Source organism: Halichoerus grypus, chromosome 1, assembly GCF_964656455.1.
Source record: "Halichoerus grypus chromosome 1, mHalGry1.hap1.1, whole genome shotgun sequence".
Lineage (NCBI taxonomy): Eukaryota > Metazoa > Chordata > Mammalia > Carnivora > Phocidae > Halichoerus > Halichoerus grypus.
Genome location: NC_135712.1, coordinates 115,104,858 through 115,127,509, shown reverse-complemented (window position 1 = coordinate 115,127,509; position 22,652 = coordinate 115,104,858). Strand labels below are relative to the sequence as shown.

Sequence of the window (22,652 nt, the reverse complement as noted above, 5' to 3'; positions counted from 1 at the left end):
TTTATGATATTGAGGTATGTACCCTTTATCCCTACACTCTGAAGAGTTTTAATCAAGAAAGGATGCTGTACTTTGTCAAATGTGTTTTCTGCATCTATTGAGAGGATCATATAGTTCTTGTTCTTTCTTTTATTAATGTATTGTATCACATTGATTGATTTGTGGATGTTGAACCAACCTTGCAGCCCAGGGATAAATCCCACTTGGTCGTGGTGAATAATCCTTTTAATGTACTGTTGGATCCCATTGGCTAGTATTTTGGTGAGAATTTTTGCATCCATGTTCATCAGGGATATTGGTCTATAGTTCTTTTTTGGGGGGGTCTTTGTCTGGTTGTGGGATCAAGGTAATGCTGGCCTCATAAAAGGATTTTGGAAGTTTTCCTTCCATTTCTATTCTTTGAAACAGATTCTGAAGAATAGGTATTAATTCTTCTTTAAATGTTTGGTAGAATTCCCCTGGGAAGCCATCTGGCCCTGGGCTTTTGTTTGTTGGGAGATTTTTGATGACTGCCTCAGTTTCCTTACTGGTTATGGGTCTGTTCAGGTTTTCTATTTCTTCCTTGTTCAGTTTTGGTAGTTTATTTGTCTCTAGGAATGCATCCATTTCTTCCAGGTTATCTAATTTGCTGGCATATAGTTGCTCATAGTATGTTCTTATAATTGTTTGTGTTTCTTTGGTGTTGGTTGTGATCTCCCCTCTTTCATTCATGATTTTATTTATTTGGGTCATTTCTCTTTTCAAGTCTGGCCAGGGGTTTATCAATCTTATTGTTTCAAAGAACCAGCTCCTAGTTTTGTTGATCTGTTCTACTGTTCTTTTGGTTTCTATTTCATTGATTTCTGATCTGATCTTTATTATTTCTCTTCTCCTGCTGGGTTTAGGTTTTATTTGCTGTTCTTTCTCCAGCTCCTTTAGGTGTAGGGTTAGGTTGTGTATTTGAGACCTTTCTTGTTTCTTGAGAAAGGCTTGTATTGCTCTATACTTTTCTCTTAGGACTGCCTTTGCTGCATCCCAAACATTTTGAACAGTTGTGTTTTCATTTTCATTTGTTTCCATGAATTTTTTAATTCTTCTTTAATTTCCTGGTTAACCCATTCATTCTCTAGTAGGATGCTCTTTAGCCTCCATGTATTTGAGTTCTGACTTTCCTCTTGTGATTGAGTTCTAATTTCAAAGCGTTGTGGTCTGAAAATATGCAGGGAATGATCCCAATCTTTTGATACCAGTTGAGACCTGATTTGTGACCCAGGATGTGATCTATTCTGGAGAATGTTTTTTTTACAGATACTGAGAAAAGAAGCCCAACACTGACATTTTGGTCAAACTACAGTAATTTTCTTGTTATGTTTGAATAAAGAGTAATAGATTTCATGATTAAAATATTACAAAGTGATTTCCAGAAGTTGGGTATGGACTACATAAGCATTAAGTTAGACTTTGTGTATTTCTGTGTGAGTACTTGTGCACTTAGGAATATGAATGAAATAAGTATACAACAGCACAAATATAACAGAAGGGAGAATTGTTTTATATTTCGTTATTTGTAGAGAAAATGCAGTTCTGAACTTGTGAATGATACAAAGTATATTCTATTTTCAGAATACTCTTACACCTGTGATATATACTACAAAAGAAACTGCAGAAGTGTACAGAGTATTTTCAGTCTAAGACGATTTTGCCAGCAATATTATCCTCACTTGAAAGGGCAACTAGGTCTTTGCTTAATAAAGCTTTGAATCTCCTGTCTTAAAGCTCTTCTAATAATATTAAGCTAGCACTTAAACACTGAAATGCACCATATCATTAGTACCAGATAGAATTTTCCAGAAGACCCTTTACAATCACCAAACACAAAGTCTAACACCTTCTCCAGGAATAATTATAAGGCCACATAGTAAGAGAGTGCTTGCCTCTTTGTAAGCCAGGAACAGTTGTAATGTGACAATTTTTCATTGATACAGTTGTGTATCTTACTAATGTACAATAGCAACCTTAGCTACTTCTCTCCTGCCACCTCCACATTCTTTCCTAGTGTCTATCACCATGTCAATTATATTTTGTTCAGGGGAGATATGGCACCCAGTTTATTATTTCATTCATCACATTTTGTTACAGGTTCATTATATGGGGGAATCACTGAGATGCTTTATTTATAGGAGGAGGGAGATGGAATTGTAGCAGCTCTGTTCTTGAGGCATATATGATTGGACCATTTTCTACCAGGTTATGGTGTGAGATTCCAATGCTTATGAATTCTTTCATCCCTAGTTCAGATTCTACTTTTCTAGAACTTTCTAACTTACTCAAAATTCCCTGCATCTAACCTTCTCTTCCTATACAGATGAAAAAGATATTTAGGTACAGATTACAGATTGATATCCATATAATAATTTGATCATACAAAATTTAAAAAAAGATGCAGTTACCATTTTTTAATGAAAAGGTGTATATCCCTAAAAGAAGAAAACAATATTTATGCCAACACTCAAGAAATACATTCTCCTAAGTATTTTATCACATCATAATGAAAGAAAAAAATCAGTGAAATATAGTTTTAATATCTCTCCGTATGATGACTTTGACAAATAATTAGATGTGAAATCACAATGTTTGGTATTGGCCTTTATAGTCAATGGCATGAAGGAACATTGAAAGCCTGAAGTGTGTTATCTGCTTAATTCATCTACTCTTCATTGTACATAATTTTTTAATTTCAAAACATGCAATATTTTATACAATGTTTACTTTTTAAATAATGTGTTACTTCTCTGCATTGTTTCTGGGGGACAGTTTGAAAAAAAATTACAAAGTTTGATGGCAGCAGAATATTTTGCAGAGGGTTTCTAAAATCTACCTTTGATTGCAGAGTCTGGCATTGCCCCAAGGAGCTCTTTATAAGTTGATAAGCAGGCAGTTGGGGAGTGTCATGGAATGCCAGCATGTTTGAAGATAAAAGGACATCCTTTGCAAGTCAAATGAAGATGACCTATTTACAATTTCGTTTTTACTTCACCACAGATGATTTGGAGTTTTTTAAGTATAAAGCAAGGGGGAGAAGCTTCCATTTAACCTTCAGTGTCAAACAATAAAAGGAGCATTATCTGTAAGTAGGTCCTTCTGTGTCTCATATCATTTGAAATGTATTAAAATAAAGATGATAGCATTGATGTTAGCAATAGTAAAAGAAATAGCCTTTCCTTTCTAAATTCATTATAAGCTTCAGATATTTTTGTTTTTACTAACTATAGTTAGCTTTTTGGAGTTGTTTTACCTTACTGTCCTGTGTGTGTGTGTGTGTGCAGTGCCCTCTTCCCTTTACTTATGTATTTGGACAATGCAAGCAATTTGAAATATTTTCTTATAGCATACTTATGTTCAAGAAGTAATCCTTTGTGTTTTATGTGTGATGGTCTCCTGTAAGGAAACAATAACATATATGCCAAATAACATTTGATTTGTTACCCAAATCATTGAAGGTGTTTGTATGTGTAGTTGGGGAGGTCAAGCATTGAGACGGTTCAGTGATAAGTACAGGGATGTATAAAAAGGAATGACAGCGAAAAATAATCATAAAATTGTAATACTGAAGGTTTTTTAGAGGTACTTCCTTCAAATATAAATCCCTTCAAAAGCTTATTCTTCAGCCTCTGCTTGAACATTCCAGTTGTAGGAATCTTACTATTTTCTTGCCAGTATTTTCTTATGGAGGTCACACTAATCATTAGAATTTCTCTTTTATTAAATCCATTCTTTAATATAAGGTAATATTAATCTCCTCTATAAGGAGTATTAATATGTGTACTAATCCTAATCAAATATTATCCCATTTATTTTGCTCATTAATTTTTTAAGATAGATACACCTAAACTCAGTCATTCTCATATTTTATTATTACAATAAAATTAAAGAATATTTTGGGGAAAATAAAAAAATTCTACCACCCAAAATTATTTTATTCCTGTGTATTTTTTTTTTTTGCCTCTAAGCTAGAAAAAAAAAAAATCTGTTTTGTAACTTCTCCCACTTCTAATCCTTTGTTCTATAGACACAAAGAATATGTATATTATTTTTCCACATGTAAGCCTTCAAATATTTAACAGAGTTATATTCCTTGATTGATAGTCCCATATCTAGGTTCATAGTATCAGGTGACAATTAGAGATTAGTCAAATGTGATTTCAGAACCTCTCATGTTCCTGTTTGATCTCCTTTGTATATGCTCTGGTTAATCAACTATAAACATACCAGTCAAAAGGGAAATGGTATCTAGATGTGGCCTGGAGGCCACATATAACTTGATGAGAGCATTACCTACATTTTTGTTAATACAACTTGCATCTGTATTTATGTTGGTGCCCATCTGATTCCTGAGTTTTTGTAAGCTTTCAGGTAGCATCATTTTCTTTCCTTTTTTTAGTATAAATATCTGTCAATTTAGTTTCTACCGCTATTTGCTATAATAATCCTCTATTGTATATTCCTAATTCCAGAACTGTACACTTTATCTTTTAGCTACCGTTTCAGTTTACTTATTGATGTTAGGGAATCATGATCTCCATTTTAACTATACTTTATAATTGTGTATCTCTATATTTTCACTCAAATAGCCAATTAAAGTTTTGTCTATCCGGGGCTGAAGAAAATGTCAAAAAAAAAATGACACTTGCTAATGGCACTCTACCAAAGGAGATAAACTCCATCAATCACTATTATTTGGATGTCATCCATCTTACATATGTTTATGTGAGTTGACACCACTGTGTTAGACACCACTGAATTAGTTTTTTAGTAAAAGAAATATAATAATTTAGAATGACCATTTTCTTTTTAATTACTACTTTCTGGATTTTTAGAATTTTATTGGGAAGATTGACAGATTGTAGTGCTTGTTAAGTAAGAAAACTGCTAAGTCATGAGTGTTCACAGAGGATTTTATTCTTACTCGTCCTCCCCCCTCATCATCATCGTTAAACCCTTATAGTACTGAGATTCTGTTAAATGCTTTGAGCACATGTTCTATTGCCCTTATAGTAATACTGTAAGAATCTCACTTATCTCAACAACAAGAAAATTAAGGATCATATTTATGGTTACTGGCCACTAAGAGGCATTGAATTGAAGTCACATTTGTTCTCCTCTGACAATGTTGGTGTTTTAGGACCTTTCAAAACAAAAGACAACTGTCTTCCCTTAGCTTTGTTCTAATGAGTTACTTGATTCTTCTTAAAAATCCTATTATTTTCCCAAGGCATTATGCAATAAGCAGATCTTACACTCATGAATATCATTACTGTAGTGATAAGAATTCTTCTTGATTCTACATATCCAAACAACATGAAGACACGATCTTTGAAGCAATGGGTTGGTGTTAAACTCCATGAGTATGGCCTGGTAAGAGCTACCAGGCCAGATGGTGTAATGGCATTTTTGGTCTATTTGTTTTCCTTTTAGCAAAAGTTAAAAAACCGCAATACAATTTAATTTCCACTGTCCCTTTTACTCTCAATTTGAGACATTCAAAGGCCTTGTATCCATGTTTGTATGTTTTTGGTTTTGTTACCTCATTCTTTCAGAGAGACATTAAAAGAGCTATCAGAAGTATTTTATAAAGTATTAAAGTCATCTATCCCCTTCTCTTGTTGAGAGAGAACACTATTTATTGGAATAATCTGTGCATTGAACTAATAGTGTCCTGGTATGAATATGAAAGCCCCTCAGCATGCGGACTATCATCTAATGTCTCCATAATGTACAACACTGCATATTTGTAATAAGGGCAGGGGAAAGATGATGTTAAAATGTTAAAAATATTTTGTAGAAAATAATCAGAGATAATGTTTACCTAAATACCAGTATTCATATTAGTCTTTCTTTGATCTTTGTGTATATACATAAACTCAAATGTCCTATTATTTCCCTAATTTTGGTCATTGCAAAGGAGAAAATGGAGTAGTTGTTAAAAAGTTAACAGAAGCATGGATTTTGGTGACAGATTCAAGTCTTGGCTTTTCTGTTTATTAACCCTTTGACTTGTGAAAATTATGTGGATTCTCCATTTTATCCATTCAGAAAATGATTATTATAATGTCTAGCTTTGGCAATTTTATGTAGAATTAAATAAAATAATACCACAGTGTCTGGCTCATAATAAGCTCCCAATAAATACTTGCTAATATTTGGATTACAGAACTTCTGGAAGAAATATTTTTGTATATTTTCATTTTCTTTTATATTTTCTTAAATATAAACTCTCAAAATTAGAATATCAGTTTAAAAACTTTAATATATGTCAGCAATCAGTAAAAGACATAATTTCCAGAAAAATTATAGCAATGTTTACTGCTACTAGAAATGTGCTCTAAATTTTCCTCTCTTGTGTATTATTTTTCCAAAATTATTTGATTTTTTTTAAAGATTTTATTTATTTATTTGACAGAGAGTGAGAGAGCGCAGGCAGAGGGAGAAGCAGGCTCCCCACTGAGCAGGACGCCCCATGTGGGACCCTATCCCAGGACCCTTGGATTACAACCCGAGCTGAAGGCAGATGCTTAACGAACTGAGCCACCCAGGTGCCCCGATTATTTGATTTTTTAAAAAATTTTGAGAGCGCATGAGTGGGGGGAGGGGGAGAGAGAGAAGCAGACTCCTGTGATGCGGGGCCCAATCCCAGGACCCTAAGATCATGACCTGAGCCAAGGGCAGATGCTTAACCAACTGAGCCACCCAGGTGCCCCATTTGCTTATTTAATAAGCTAATAAGTTCGCCTCGTTATTGCTTTAATTTGAATTTTAAACTTTTATCAAGTTTGAATTTTTTTCTTTGCATACCAAATACATGAAACTTTTCTTATGTAAATCATAGTTTCATGCCCTATACCTATTTGAGCAGAGGCAACAGAAATTACCACAGAATTTAAAGCTAAGGGACTAGTTACTTAATTAGGAAGATCAAATGAGCTTCCTGCCCTATCCCATAGAAAGAATTTTCTTTACAGGAGGCAAAAAATCTCTTACAAGGTGGTGGAAATGAATTTCTTATGCCAGTTCCCAGGCTTCCCCTTGGAATACTATTTTAGCTTCTCAGAGATTCCTACAAAATCTTTTAAAAGTTTAAATTTGTTTTTTTCTTTTTCAAATTTGTATTTGGCAATGACAAACTTTTCCAATAAAGAATATTGATAATTGTTATTAGAATCTTTGTTAAACTAGGTTAAAATGTAAATGGAGTTAATATGTTGAATTCACAGTCATCATCTTATACTAAATTCTGACCCTTCCCCTAATTGCATGTCTTTGGGCAATTTACATGACCTCTCTGTACCTCAAAGGATTCTTCTCAAGAATATCTTATTAAGTTTCTGTGAAGACTACTTAATGTACATAAACGGTTTCTCACTGTTTGGCATATGCTAAGCACTCGATAAATTTCACTTTAAAAAATATATAAGAGATATTTATGCAGTTATACTTACTGAATTTCATTTCAAAATACTTGGATAGAAAAAATGCTCTTGCAAGCAATTGACTAGGATTAGAAAAATCAATCTAAATCGGGCTCCCTGCTCGGCGGGAAGCCTGCTTCTCCCTCTCCCACTCCCCCTGCTTGTGTTCCCTCTCTCGCCGTGTCTCTCTCTGTCAAATAAATAAAATCTTAAAAAAAAATATATATATATATATATCTTTTATTGGTTTGTTTCAAAACCAAGTTGCTGAAACAATTCTCCTGAAGCTTCCAGAATGAACACACCCTTAACAACACCCTGCTTTTAGACTTCTGATCTCCAAAACTGTAAGAAACAAGTTTATGTTAAGTCCCTACATTTGTGGTTATTGTGGTACAGAAGCAAGGAGAACCTAACACAGGATCCAGGTCAGCATCTTAGCTGGGTGAGCTTGACACATTAACCATTTGTGCTTATTAAGCAATTGCTTATCTTATTCACAGGAAGTCCTCACAGTTTTCTACCCCTGTACAAGTTCCTCCTGTCTTGTGGGGATCACCTTTAATCACAACTCATCCTAAAAGCTTTTCTTGACTGCCCTAATCTTGATCAGCCAGTATCACTATGCCAATATAACACTGACAGGCTGAATCCACCGGTGCTTAATAAAATTTAGCCCTATTCTATTACATTGTATCTCTTTGATCACAGCCTCACTTTGAGACTTTTATTTACATCAACCCTATCACCAGATATAGTGCTGAGCATGCCTTATGCACGCTGGTATGCCTTCCGCTAGCCAGGATGGAGGGTTTTAGTAAGAGTTTCATGCTTAGGGCCTCTCAAAAACATAACCATAATAGTGGAAACATTCACTACATAGTTCAAAATTACTAAGGCTATTGGAAGAAATTAGATGATTATTTTAGAAAAAAAATAAGTTACAAAAGAGGAAAAATATTACTTTCCCTTTCTAGAAGAGGAAATTTCCTAATTAAAGGATCCTGACAGAGCTACTTTATCTATGTTTACTAAAATGGAAAAAAATAATTCATCTGATTGACCTATTTATCTGTGACAGCATTTGATTTTGGATTCCTATGGGTCTTATTAAAATTTAATCACATTACTTACTATTAATAAGAGCTACAAATTTATTATGAATTTAAGGCAAAAATGAAAATAGAATATTTTTACAAAGATATAATTTTGGAGAGATATGCCCTTACAGGAAAAGAAATATAATACGCTAAATTATTTAGGTATTAGAAAACCCATTTATATAAATGAAATTAAATGCAACCAAAACATGCAGTTTTATTAGCATACTTGATGCTCTCCATGTTCTCTATTTTATTATAGCTGGGTCTTTGGTTCTAAAAATAGTAAAATAAATTTATTATTTGCCAGGGAATTGTCTACTTGGCATCTAATTTTCATTAGAACAAACATTGTAACAAGCATTGGAAGTAATGCATTTAGTTTTGTTTTCGATCTGTAAAACCACAGATTTTTAAGCTCTGTGGGTTATTGGAAAGCAAATGGAAAAAATGAAGACCTTTAAATAACAGCATTTCTTTTTTTTTTAGATTTTATTTATTTATTTGTGAGAGAGAGAGAGAGAGAGAGAGCATGAGCAGGGGGAGAGGCAGAAGCAGGCTCCCTGCTGAGCCAGGAGCCCGATCCCGGGACCCGGGGGTCATGACCTGAGCCGAAGGCAGCTCAACTACTGAGCCACCCAGGCATCCCTAAATAATAGAATTTCTTAAGGCTGGAGTGATTTTGAACTCAAGAAGTTTACTTAGAATTTAGTTGAAATACGTATTCTTTCTGATAAACAGATCAAAATACGTAAGGCTTTCTTTACTATCAGCATATAAGCCCCAGCATTACACAATACCCAATTTCCAAGGTTAATCTATATAATTATATAAAATGTACTCATTGAATAAAAAGTTTGCATATAGGATATACATAGTCACCCCCTTCAGTTCACTTAAAATATGGCTTGGTTGTTTACAGATACATTATTTTCTACAATTTTCCAATTGTGTACAAGAAGATTAAAATATATAGGGTTTTAATACACTGGAAATTGCTGTGCACTTGGCACATCGACTAAACATGCTTCATACCGATTTAAAATAATTTCACATGAAGCAGCCAATATTTTTTAAATGTTGTCATTAGAGATTAAAATGCAAATACTGATCCATTTTTTTTAGGAATTCTATGGATAACTGCTTTGTAAGAACTGAACATTCTGTATTTCTTTACACTCTTACAAGTACCTAAAAATACTGCAGATTAACATTTTTAAAGTATCAACTATTATCTCCCCCTACCAACAATCCTTATCTTTTCAGAATTACAGTGACACAAGTAATTCAATTCTCTAAGGAACCAGGGCAGGAAAGGAAGGAATTTTTGATAAAATATTACTGTATATGTGTTTATCATTAAAAAGGAGGCAGCAGGGGCACCTGGGTGGTTCAGTCATTAAGCATCTGCCTTCGGCTCAGGTCATGATCCCAGGGTCCTGTCATGGTCCTAGGGTCCTGGGATCAAGCCCCGCATTGGGCTCCCTGCTCTGCGGGAAGCCTGCTTCTCCCTCTCCCACTCCTCCTGCTTATGTTCCCTCTCTCACTGTGTCTCTCTCTGTCAAATAAATTAAAAAAAATCTTTTTTTTTTAAGATTTTTTTATTATTATTCTTTATTTGACAGAGAGAGAGCACAAGCAGGGAGAGTGGCAGGCAGAGGGAGAGGGAGAAGCAGGCTCCCCAAGGAGCAGGGACCCCAATGTGGGGCTCGATCCCAGGACCCTGGGATCATGACCTGAGCCGAAGGCAGATGCTTAACTGTCTGAGACACCCAGGCGCCCAATAAATAAAAAAATCTTAAAGAAAAAAAAAAAAAAACCCAGCAGGCACAAAATGGAATCATTTGTGCTAAACCCATGTCACCAAACCAGGACTTAAGTTTCAATCTCTCTCAGGAGTGGAATCTTAAAACAGTCCATCTAAAATTACCTGGTCAGCACTAGTGAGGTCATCTGCCTGATGGACCCCCTGCTGTCTCCCAAAGGAAGTTGTCCTTGTCTGCTAGAGCACTCCTTTCTGCCTATTAAAGTCTTTTATTTTGTATAGCTCTTCCCAGCTCCTTTCTATTTGCAGATGGGATGCTGCCTGATTCATGAATCTTTGAGTAAAGCCAATAAGATCTTTACAATTTACTGTTGATTTTGTTTTCTAACATTGCTGTAAAACAAAATATATGAACAAATGTCAATATATATCATATATTCAATAAGAAGGTTGAAGAAATTTGTCTTATTCTGTCTCCCGCCCCCCCCTTTTCTATATATATAAGATATTCCTTCAAATAGGAAATTAAGTCTATGTTTAGGAGCTTTCTGAGCCTCGAAGAAGTTTTGGTTAGACTTGCTGCCATTACATAAAGTGGATTTATTTACAAATAATGTCTTGCTTGACAATATAGGGACAGAAAAGTTTTCCTTTCTTCCCTTCTATAAATTAATTTAAGATAAATAGGACAAAAACAAATGAAAGTTTAATAACATGTATACCACCTGTGTATATGAGAGAGGTCCAGGAAAACTAAATAATTCCCTACACTGTCCAAAGCCAACACCCGAAATATCACCTTCAGCCAAGGACAAAATATGTTGGGGGTGGGGAGTCAGTTAAGGGAGGTTAGGAGGAAAAGTATGATAGACAAGGGTAAGGTCGTGTCCATAGACAAGTTTTCAGAGATTTAGAGTCATCTCCCTTTTCTGGTACAGTGAGGAAGACACACAAATAGAGATTCCCCTATTCATGTATATGTCCCTTATAACAGGTAACTTCCACTTGGTTTTTAGAGCTTCTTTTGTTTTTGCAGTTTCTTAAAAAATAATCAGCCTACAGGGAGTTCTGTTCCAAGATGGCAACTTAGGAAAAACCTGAACTCACCTCCTCCATGGAACACACCAATTATACCTATTAGTAGAACAATTCCTCCTGAAAAAGAACTGAAGACTGACAGAACAGCTACTGAACAACCAACAACAACATGGTAAGAAAACAGCAAAAGAGATGGAGACATGGTAACAAAGGGAACCTGCACCCCCAATGCTGTGAATAGCACTGGGGCTTGGGGGATAGGTAATACTGAGGGACTGGTGTCCTTGGGCACAGAAAATAAGACATGATTTAAAAGAGTAACAAGCATGTAACAGAGAAAGACTAGAACTCTGCCAAGGGGCAAAGGAGCTGGGAAAACACTCTCCAGGTCAGAGGGACAGGAAAATCCAGTTTATATTTCTATTATACTTTAAAAGCCTAGATCAGAGCAGGGTCAGGACACGATAACAGTTGGTCTGGTTGTTACTATGAGCTTGAGACCTTAGCAAAATCTAGAGCCTTGGTCATGCTAGGACACAGGAAAAAAAAAAAAAAAAAAAAAAGCCAGGATTTAAAAGGGCCAAAGAATTGCAGGGATGCTCTCTCCAACTTAAAAGCTCAGACTAGAATAGGGTCCAGTTTATAGTGAGCTTTTGATCTCAGTTGATCCAGGGTCCTCAGGCCACACGAGCCACTGTGATGCTGAGGCACAGAAAATAAGCCACAGGGTGTTTTTATGTTTTTTGGATTTTTTATTAAGTTTTTTGAGTTTTTTAAAGTTTTTATTTAAATTTCATTTAGGTAACATACAGTGTAATATGAGTTTCAGGCCTACAATATAGTGATCCAACAATTCCATACATCACCCAGTGCTCATCACAAAGGCACCCTTTAATCCCATCACCTATTTAACTGATTCCCCCCCAACTTATCTCCCCTCTAGTAGTCATCAGTTCTCTATAGTTGAGTCTGTTTCTTGGTATGTCTCTCATTTTTACCCCTTTGATTATTTGTTTTGTTTCTTAAATTCCATATATCAGTAAAATCATAGGGTATTTGTCTTTCTCTGACTTATTTTGTTTAGCATAATACTCTCTAGCCCCACCCATGTTGTTGAAAATGCAAGATTTCATTCTTTTTATGGCTGAGTAATATTCCATTGTATACATATGCCACATTTTCTTTTTCCATTTGTCAGTTGATGGACACTGGGGCTATTTCCATAATTTGGCTATTGTAGATAATGCTGCTATAAACATTGTATTCTTTGGGCAAATACTTAGCAGTACAATTGTTAGATCATAAGGTAGTTCTATTTTTAACTTTTTGAGGAACCTCCATACTGTTTTCCACAGTGGCTGCACCACTTTGCATTCCCACCAACAGTGCAAGAGGGTGCCCCTTTCTCCACATTCTCCCAACACCCGTTTTTTCTTATGTTGTTGATTTTAGCCCATATGACAAGTGTCTTGTGATATCTCATTGTAGTTTTGATTTGTATTTCCCTGATCAGTGATGTTGAACATCTTTTCATGTGTCTGTTGGTCATCTGTATGTCTTCTTTAGAAAAATGTCTATTCATGCCTTCTGCCCTTTTATTAATTGGATTATTCATTTTTTGGGTGTTGAATTTTATAAGCTTGTTATAGATTTTGGATATTAACCCATTATCAGTTATGTCGTTTGCAAATATCTTCTCCCATTCTAAAGGTTGCCTTTTAGTTTCATTGAATATTTCTTTTGCTGTGCAGAAGCTTCTTATTTTGATGAATTCCCAATAGTTTATTTTTGCTTTTGTTTCCCTTACCTCTGGAGACATATCTAGAAAGAAGTTCCTATGGCTGATGTCAAAGAGGTTACTGCCTGGGTTCTCCTCTAGGATTTTTATGGTTTCAGGTCTCACATTTAGGTCTTTAATCCATTTTGAATTTATTTTTGTCTATTATTTTGTCTATACACTTAAAGGAGCTAGAGAAAGAACAAAAAAACAAGCCTAAAGTGAACAGAAGAACAGATCAATGAAATGAGGAGCTAATTCTTTGAAAAAATTAATAAAGTTGATAAATATCCAGCCAGGCTTATCAAAAAGAAAAGAGGAAGGACGAAAATAAATAAAATCATATATGAGCAAGGAGAAATAACAACACTAAAGAAATACAATTATAAAAGAATATTATGAAAAACTATATGCCAACAAATTGGACAAGTTGGAAGAAACGGATAAATTCCTAGAAACATATAACCTACCAAAACTGAAACAGAAATAAGTAGAAAATTTAAACAGTCCAATAACCAGCAATGAAATTGGATCAGTAATAAAAAAACTCCCAACAAACAAAAGTCCAGGACAAGATGGCTTCACAGGGGGATTCTACCAAACATGTAAAGAAAAGTTAATACCTATAAGAGAAAAGGAAAACTTCCATTCTATAAAGAATTACCCTGATACTAAAACCAGATAAGGACCCTACTAAAAAAGAGAACTGCAGGCCAATATCCCTGATGAAAATGGATGCAACAATTCTCAATAAAATATTAGCAAACCAAATCCAATAATACATTAAAAAATTCACCCAGAGAGGCCTGGGTGGCTCAGTCAGTTGGGCATCTGCCTGCGGCTCAGGTCATGATCCCAGGGTCCTGGGATTGAGTCCCACATTGGGCTCCTTGCTCAATGGGGAGACTGCTGCTCCCCCTGCTGTGTGATCCCACTCTCTCTCTCTCTCTGAAAATAAATAAAATCTTAAAAAAAAAAAATCACCATGATCAAATGGGATTTATTCCTGGATCATTAATAAAAGGAAGGGCAAGAACTATATGATCATTTCAATAGAAGCAGAAAAAGCATTTGACAAAGTACAACATCCATTCATGATAAAAACCCTCAACAAGGTAGGTTTAGAGGGAACATATGTCAACATTAAAGGCCATCTATGAAAAACACACAGCAAATATCATCTTTAATGGAGAAAAACTGAGAGTTTTTCCCCTAGGGTTAGGAACAAGACAGTGATGTCCACTCTTGCTACTGTTATTTAACATAATACTGGAGGTTTTCACCACATCAATGAATCAGACAACAAAAAGAAATTAAAGGCATCCAAATCAGCAATAAAGAAGGGAAACTTTTACTGTTTACAGATGACATGATACTCTCTATACAGAAAACCCAAAAGGCTCCACCAAAAAACTGCTAGAACTGATACATGAATTCAGTAAAGTCACAGGATACAAAATCAACATACAGAAATCTGTTGCATTTCTATACACCAATAATGAAGAAGCACAAAGACAAATTAAAAAATCAATCCCATTTACATTTGTACCAAAAACAGTAAGATATCTACAAATAAACCTAACCAAAGAAGTAAAAGACCTGTACTCTGAAAACTATAAAACATTGGTGAAAGAAAATGAGGACAACACAAAGAAATGGAAAGACAATCCACGCTCATGGATTAGGAGGACAAATATTGTTAAATTGTCTATGCTACCTAAAGCAATCTACACATTTAATACAATCCCTATCAAAATACCAACAACGTTTTTCACAGAGCTAGGACAATTATAAAATTTATATGGAGCCACAAAGACCCTGAATAGCCAAACTTGAAAAGAAAAGCTGTAGGCATCACATTTCCAGACTTCAAGTCATAACACAAAGCTATAGTGATCAAAACAAGTATGCCACTGGCACTAAAGTAAGCACATAAATCAATGGAACAGAATAGAAAACCCAGAAATGAACTAACAACTATATGATCAATTATTCTTCAACAAAGCAGGAAGGAATATCTAATCAGGAAGCAACAGCCTCTTCAACAAATGTTTTTTGGAAAACTGGACAGCAACATGGAAAATAATGATTTTTTTTTTAGTTTTTATTTCTTTGCTTTTTTTCTATTTTTTTCTTTTCTTTTTCTCTTATTTCCTTTTCTATTTCTTGTTATTTATTTACTTTTTATTATTTTCTTCTTTCTATAAAAAGCTGCAATTTAAAAGAGTAACTAGCATACATCCCCATAGCTCCAGCCATTCAGCATAATTCACCAAGCACATAGCGTCTATATAGGGAATAGTATGATCAAGACCACCCCTTCAAGTTTAGGATAATTAGCCACTCTGCCTAATTCAAAGAAACACACACAGAAAAATCAAGCAAAATGGGGAGACAGAGGAATGTAGAAAATAAAAAGTCAAAAAAAGAACTAAGTAAAACACAGATGAGCAATTAGCCTCATAATTTAATGATCATAAAGAAACACACCATGCTGGAGAAGAGTGGAAAATCTCAATGAGACCATCAATAAAGGGAAAATATTAAAAAAAAGAAGGAACCAATCAGAGCTGGAAAATACACTAACTGAAATAAAAACACACTAGAGGGTATCAGCAGATTAAAGGATGCTGAAGAATGTATCAGTGATCTGGAAGACAGGCTAATGGAAAGCACACAAGCTGAACAGCAAAAAGAAAAGTTTTTTTTTTTTTTTTTTTTTTTTTAATGATAATAGATTAAGAGATCTTTTGGACAGCACCAAGTGAAAAAAAAAAAAAAACCTCACATTATAGGTGTCCCAGAAGAAGAAGAGTGAAAAAGGTATAGAAAACTCATTTTTTCTTCCAATAACTAAAAACTTCCCTAATCTAGGGAGGTAAATAGACATCCAGGTCCAAGGAGCAGAGAGTTCCAAACAAGATGAACCCACACCAAGACATATAATAATTAAAATATCAAAGGTTAAAGAGAGAGACTCTCAAAAGCAGCAAGAGAAAAACAAAAGTTACTTGCAAGTGAAAACCTATAAGACTATCAGCTAATTTTCCAGCAGAAACTTCATAGGCCAGAAAGGGATGACATAATATATTCAAAGTGCTGGAAAAAAAAAAAAAGTATAACCAGGAATACTCTACCCAGCAAGGTTATCATTCAGGTTTGAGGGTGAGATAATTCCCCAGACAAAAGATAAAGGAGTTTTTCACCACTAAACCAGCCTTACAAGAAATAGTAAAGTGACTTCTTAAAGTGGAAAAGAAGTGGCAAAAACTAGACATAAGAAAACTATGAATAAAAAGATGCAAAATGTAACAATATATACATAAAACGTGAAGGGAGTAAAAATAAGGGGAGGGTGCCTGGGTGACTCATTCGTTAAGCATCTGCCTTCGGCTCAGGTCATGATCCCAGGGTCCTGGGATCGAGGCCCACATCGGGCTTCCTGCTCAGCGGGAAGCCTGCTTCTCCCTCTCCCACTCCCCCTGCTTGTGTTCCCTCTCTCGCTGTGTCTCTGTCAAATAAATAAATAAAATATTAAAAAAAAAAAAATAAGGGGGAAAAGAAAAAATCCCTAATGAACAAATGCAAAAACTCTCAACAAAATACTAGGAAACCAGGTCCAACAATACGTTAAAAAGATCATTCATCACAATCAAGCGGGACTTATTCCAAGGATACAAGGATGATTCAATATATGCAAATCAATCAACATCATAGACCACATAAACAAAAAGGATAAAAATCATATGATCATCTCAGTAGATGAAGAAAAAGCATGTGACAAGATTTAAATCCATTCATGATAGAAACTCTCAACAAAGTGGGGTTAAATGGCACTGGAACATAATAAAGGTCATATATGAAACACCCACAACTAACTTCATCCTCAATGGTGAAAAACAGTTTTCCCTCTAAGGTCAGGAAAAAGAAAAGGATGTCCACTCTTTTATTCAACATAGTACTGTAAGTCCTAGCTACAGCAATGAGAAAAGAAAAAGAAGTGAGGCATCCATATTAGTAAAAAAAGAAGTTAAACTGTCACAATTTGCAAATGGCATGATATTATACATAGAAAATCCTAAAAAAAAAAAAAAAAAAACACAAAAACTACTAGAAGCAATAAGCAAAATTGAGTAAAATTAATACTCAGAAATTGGTAGCATTTCTCGACACTAATATCAACATAGCCAGAAAGACAAATTTAAAAAACACCACCAGGAGGGGGAGGAGCAAGATGGCAGAGGAGTAAGAGACCTAAATATTTTCTGGTCCCAGGAATTCAGCTAGATAGGGATCAAACCATTCTGAACACCTATGAACTCAACAGGAGATTGAAGAAAAGAATAGCAGCAACTCTCTGAACAGAAATGTGACCACTTTCTGGAAGGTAGGACGTGCAGAGAAGTGAATCCAAGGTGATATTCAGGAAGATAGATGGCGGGGAGGGGGCCTCCGTCAGCCACTAGGGGCAAGTGATAGAGCAGTGGAGCACAAAATCGGAACTTGTAGAAGTCTGCTCCGCTGAGGGAGGTCGCTCCAGTGGCTAAGCCGGGGGTGGAACTCTCGCTGGGACAGTGTGGTCTCAGGACCTTTGGGGTCACAGAAAGACCAGGGGTGCCTGAGTGCGGCAGAGCTCCCAGGTATGGGAGCGGGGAAGCTGGCTGCAGAGACGGAGCTGAGGAGTGGGTTCTCAGTTCGGGGTTGCCATAAACTGTGATCCACGGCACAGTCAGGCCACTGCTCTTCCAGCAAGGACCTGAAGGGGTACGCACACCCCGATGTTTATAGCAGAAATGTCCACAGTAGCCAAACTGTGGAAAGAGCCAAGATGTCCATCGACAGATGAATGGATAAAGATGTGGTGTATATACACACACACACACACACACACACACACAATGGAATATTACGCAGCCATCAAAAGGAATGAATTCTTGCCATTTGCAACGACATGGTTGGAACTGGAGGGTATTATGCTGAGCTTAATAAGTCAATCAGAGAAAGACATGTATCATATGCTCTCACTGATATGAGGAATTCTTAATCCCAGGAAACAAACTGAGGGTTGCTGGAGTGGTGGGGGGTGGGAGGGATGGGGTGGCTGGGTGATAGACATTGGGGAGGGTATGTGCTATGGTGAGTGCTGTGAATTGTGTAAGACTGTTAAATCACAGACCTGTACCTCTGTACCTCTGAAACAAATAATGTTATTAAAAAATGTTAAAAATTTAAAAAAACGTTGAAAAAAAAGAAGATAGTAGGAAGGGAAAACTAAAGGTGGGGAAATCAGAGGGGGAGACGAACCATGAGAGACTATGGACTCTGAGAAACAAACTGAGGGTTCTAGAGGGGAGGGGGGTGGGGGGATGTGTTAGTCTGGTGATGGGTATTAAAGAGGGCACGTACTGAATGGAGCACTGGGTGTTATATGCAAACGACGAATCATGGAACACTACATCAAAAACTAAAGATGTAATGTATGGTGATTAACATAACAATAAAATAAAATTTAAAAAGTATAAGAAATAAATAAAAAACAACACCATTTACAATCGTATCAAAAAGAATAAAATACCTAGGAATAAGCTTAATCAGGGATGTGAAAGACCTGTACTCTGAAAACTATAAAATATCAATGAAAGAAATTGAAGATGATACAAACAAATGAAAAGATATTCCATGTTTGTGGGTTGAAAGCATTAATACCGTTAAAATTCACACATTACCCAAAACAAACTATAGATGAATGCAATCCTTATCAAATGCCAACTGCATTTTTTACAGAACTAGAACAAATAATCCTAAAATTCGTATGGAAGCACAAAAAATACAGAATAGCCAAAGCAATCCTGAGAAAGTAGAACAAAGCTGGAAATAAAACAGTACCAGGTTTCAGAATATATTATCTGTAGAAATCAAAACAGTACGGTGCTAGCATAAAAACAGACACATAGATCAATAGAACAGGATACAGAGCCAAGACATTAATGAATGAATATATGCTCAGTTAATCTCTGACAAAGTATGTGAGAATATACAATGAGGAAAAGACAGTATCTTCAATTAAGGGTATTGGGAAAACTAGACAGCTACATGTAAAATAATGAAACTGGAACATCTTTTAGCACCATATGCAAAAATAAGTCTTTAATCCATTTTCAGTTTAAATGTGAGACCTGGAACCACAGAAATTCTAGAGAAGAGCATAGGGAATATTTCTTTGAAATAGGCCATAGCAACATTTTTATAGATATCTCTCCTTGGTCAAGGGAAACAAAAACAAAAACTATTGGGACTATATCAAAATAAAAAGCTTTTGCACAGCAAAGGAAACCATAAAAAAAAAAAAAAAAGGCAACCTACTGAATGGGGAAGATATTTGAAAATGATATATCCAATAAGGGCCTAATATCCACAATATATAAAGGGACTATACAACAACACTAAAAAAAAAAATCTAAAAAAAAAAAAAAATGGGCAAATACCTGAATAGACATTTTTCCAAAAAGCCATACAGATGGCCAACAGATACATGAAAATATTCTCAACATCACTAATTGTCAGGCAAACACAAATGGAGACCAAAATGAGATATCACTGTATACCATTTAGAATGGCTAATATCAAAAATGACAAGAAATAACAAGTACTGACTAGGATGTAGAGAAAAAGGAACCTTTGTGCACTGTTGGTGGGAATGTAAATTATTACAGCCACTGTGGAAAACAGTATGGAGTTTCCTCAAAAAATTAAAAATAGAAATACCATGTGGTCCAGTAATTCCACTACTGGGTGTTTACCCAAAGAAAATGAAACACTAATTTGAAAAGTTATATGCTCTTGTATGTTTTATTGCAACATCGTTTACAATAGCCAAGATATGGAAGTAATCTAAGTGTCCATCAATAGATGAATACATAAAGCAATGTGGCATATATATAAACACAACATAGTACTACACAGCCACAAAAATGGGTGAGATCATGCCATTTGAGATAACACGGATGGATCTAGAGGGTATTATGCTAAGTGCAATGAGTCAGGGAAAACAAATACTATATGATTCTACACATAAGAGGAATCTAAAAAAATAATGAACAAAAAGCAGAATCGGAACTTCTGGGGAAGATGGCAGAGTAGGAGGGTCCTAAGAGCAACTTGTTCCAAGGATATGCCTAAATAACACCAAGAGCAGTGTAAATAACCTCGAAAATGACACAAAGACTGGCAAACATACTCTCCACAGCTAAATGTAGAGAAAAGGGCATAGTGAAAAGACTAGGAAGGGCAGACAAATGGTCAGGAACCAAGATGACGCACAGGCCTGTTCACAGGAGGGAGGGAAACCACAGTAATGGTGATGTGAAAGGAGAAGACCCCACACCAGCCACCCTCAATATGTGGACCCTGCACTGGGAAGACGAATCTCCATAATATTTGCCTTGAAAACCAGAGGAGCTTAACTTCACAAAATCTTACAGTCAGTGGGGCTTAACACCTGTAACTTTAAAAATCAGTAGGCTGTACTCTGGGAGAGGTGGAGGGCAATAGGAAACTGAGTCTCCACCCTGAAAGAGACAGGATAACAAACAGTCCCACGGAAATACAGCATAGAAGCAGCAGTTTGAAAAGTGCCTGGGGTTTAAAGGAAGACTTAATTGCTTGTCAGAATGTGTCCTGGAGGGGCAGGGAATTTTAGGAGATGTCTCCAAGAACAAAAGAACTGGTAGGATGATCTCCCTCCTCTACGTCCCAGCCTGTTTATAGGAACACATGAGGGACCCACAGCATATACACAGTCTTAACTGGTTAACAATGCACCCCGGCCCTGTGTTCTCCTATAGACCCATGCCCTCCATCCTTGCCTCAGGAGAAGTCTATCCAAAGTCACTCCACAAATGGGGCTGTGTGCAAGCAGCTCTGACAAAGGCCAGCACCACTCCAAAGTGACTCTCGCCCCAGGGAGAGCGGAAAATAACCACATACAAAACAGTTTGACTGTGATCTGAGCAGTGGGCTTGGGGAAGACATATGGTCTAAGGCCCCACCCACCAGTGAAAGCTTCTCAGGGGAGAACTCAGGGAAAGTGCCCTGCAGTTTGGTGCTACCGCATCTTTGGCAAATGCCTGGTCTGATTCAACTCAAGCCCAAGGTGGCCCAAGACTGGCCCACTAACACCACAGGTCACAGCCCTGTGACAACCAGCAAAGAGAGCTATTGCAGATAACTGGACTGAAATCAAGTATGCATGCAACACATATACGAGACACCTGGAAGTGCCAGATTCTGGTGAACAAGGGACAATGAACTACAGGGCACCACAGGACCTCTTCTTTATAAGGCCACTACTTTCAAGAACAGAAGATGTAGCTTACTTTCCTATCACATAGAAACAAACATAGAGTTAGACAGAGGAATATGTCCCAAATGAAAAACAGGACAGAATCACAGCAAGATAGCTAAATGAATGGAGGTAAGTAATATGCCTGATAGAGAATTTAAAGTAATGGTCATAGAGATACTCACTGAAATGGAAGACCTCAGTGAGACCCTCAATAATGAGATAGGAAACATTAAAATAACCAGAGATTGGGGCACCTGGGTGGCTCAGTTGGTTAAGCGTCTGCCTTCGGCTCAGGTCATGATCCCGGGGTCCTGGGATCGAGCCCCGCACCGGGGTCCCTGCTCAGCGAGGAGCCTGCTTCTCCCTCTCCCTCTGCCTGCCTCTCTGCCTACTTGTTCTCTCTATCTCTCTGTCAAAAAAATAAATAAAAATCTTAAAAAAAATAACCAGAGATTAAGAATTCAATAACTGAAATTAAAAATACACTGGAGGAAATAAATAGTAAATTAGAGGAAGCAGAAGAATAGATCAGCAACCTGGAAGACAGGGTAATGAAAAGCAATCAAGATGAACAGGACAGAGAAAAAAGAACAATAAACAATAAGGATAGGCTAAGGGAACTCAGCAACACCAGCAAGCATAATAACATTCAGATTATAGAGATCCCAGAAGGAGAAAAGAGTGAAGGAGGGGAGGAAGTTTTATTTGAAGAAATAATAGCTGGAAACTTCCCTAATCTGGGGAAGGAATCAGAAATCCAAGTCCAGGAAGCAGAGCCAGAAGACACTGGCAGCATGTATTCAGAGTGCTGACAGGGAAATATCTGCGGCCAAGAATAGTCTATCCAGCAAGGCTATCGTTCAGAATAGGAGAGAGAAAGAGTTTCTCAGACAAACAAAAGTTAAAAGAATTCATCACCCCTAAACCAGCCTTACAAGAAGTGTTCAAGTGGATTTTCTGAATTGAAAGACCCATAAGCAGGAGTAAGAAAATTAGGAAGCACAAAAGGAGTAAAATTTAGTATCTCTGCTAAACAACGAATGGGTTTTAAGCAAGAAATTGAAAATGAAAACACAATGGTCCAAAATCTTTGGGATGTAGCAAAAGCTGTTTTAAGAGGGAAGTTTATAGTGATAGAGGCCTACCTCAGGAAGAAAAATCTCAAAGAAACTACCTAACCTTA

General features: G+C 36.3%; 2 long non-coding RNA genes across 3 annotated transcripts in view; one reads left to right on the top strand and one right to left on the bottom strand.

The window, feature by feature from the left end:
- Nucleotides 1-22,652, bottom strand: part of LOC118526748 (uncharacterized) — a 502,548-nt gene that overhangs the window by 7,714 nt on the left and 472,182 nt on the right. The window lies entirely within an intron of this gene.
- LOC118529453 (uncharacterized) overlaps nucleotides 1-22,652 on the top strand; it is a 306,217-nt gene that overhangs the window by 235,113 nt on the left and 48,452 nt on the right. Inside the window, exons 3-4 of the long non-coding RNA XR_013447139.1 lie at nucleotides 3,022-3,106; nucleotides 11,347-11,520. This is a non-coding gene — a long non-coding RNA (uncharacterized LOC118529453). The remainder of the gene's footprint in view (nucleotides 1-3,021; nucleotides 3,107-11,346; nucleotides 11,521-22,652) is intronic.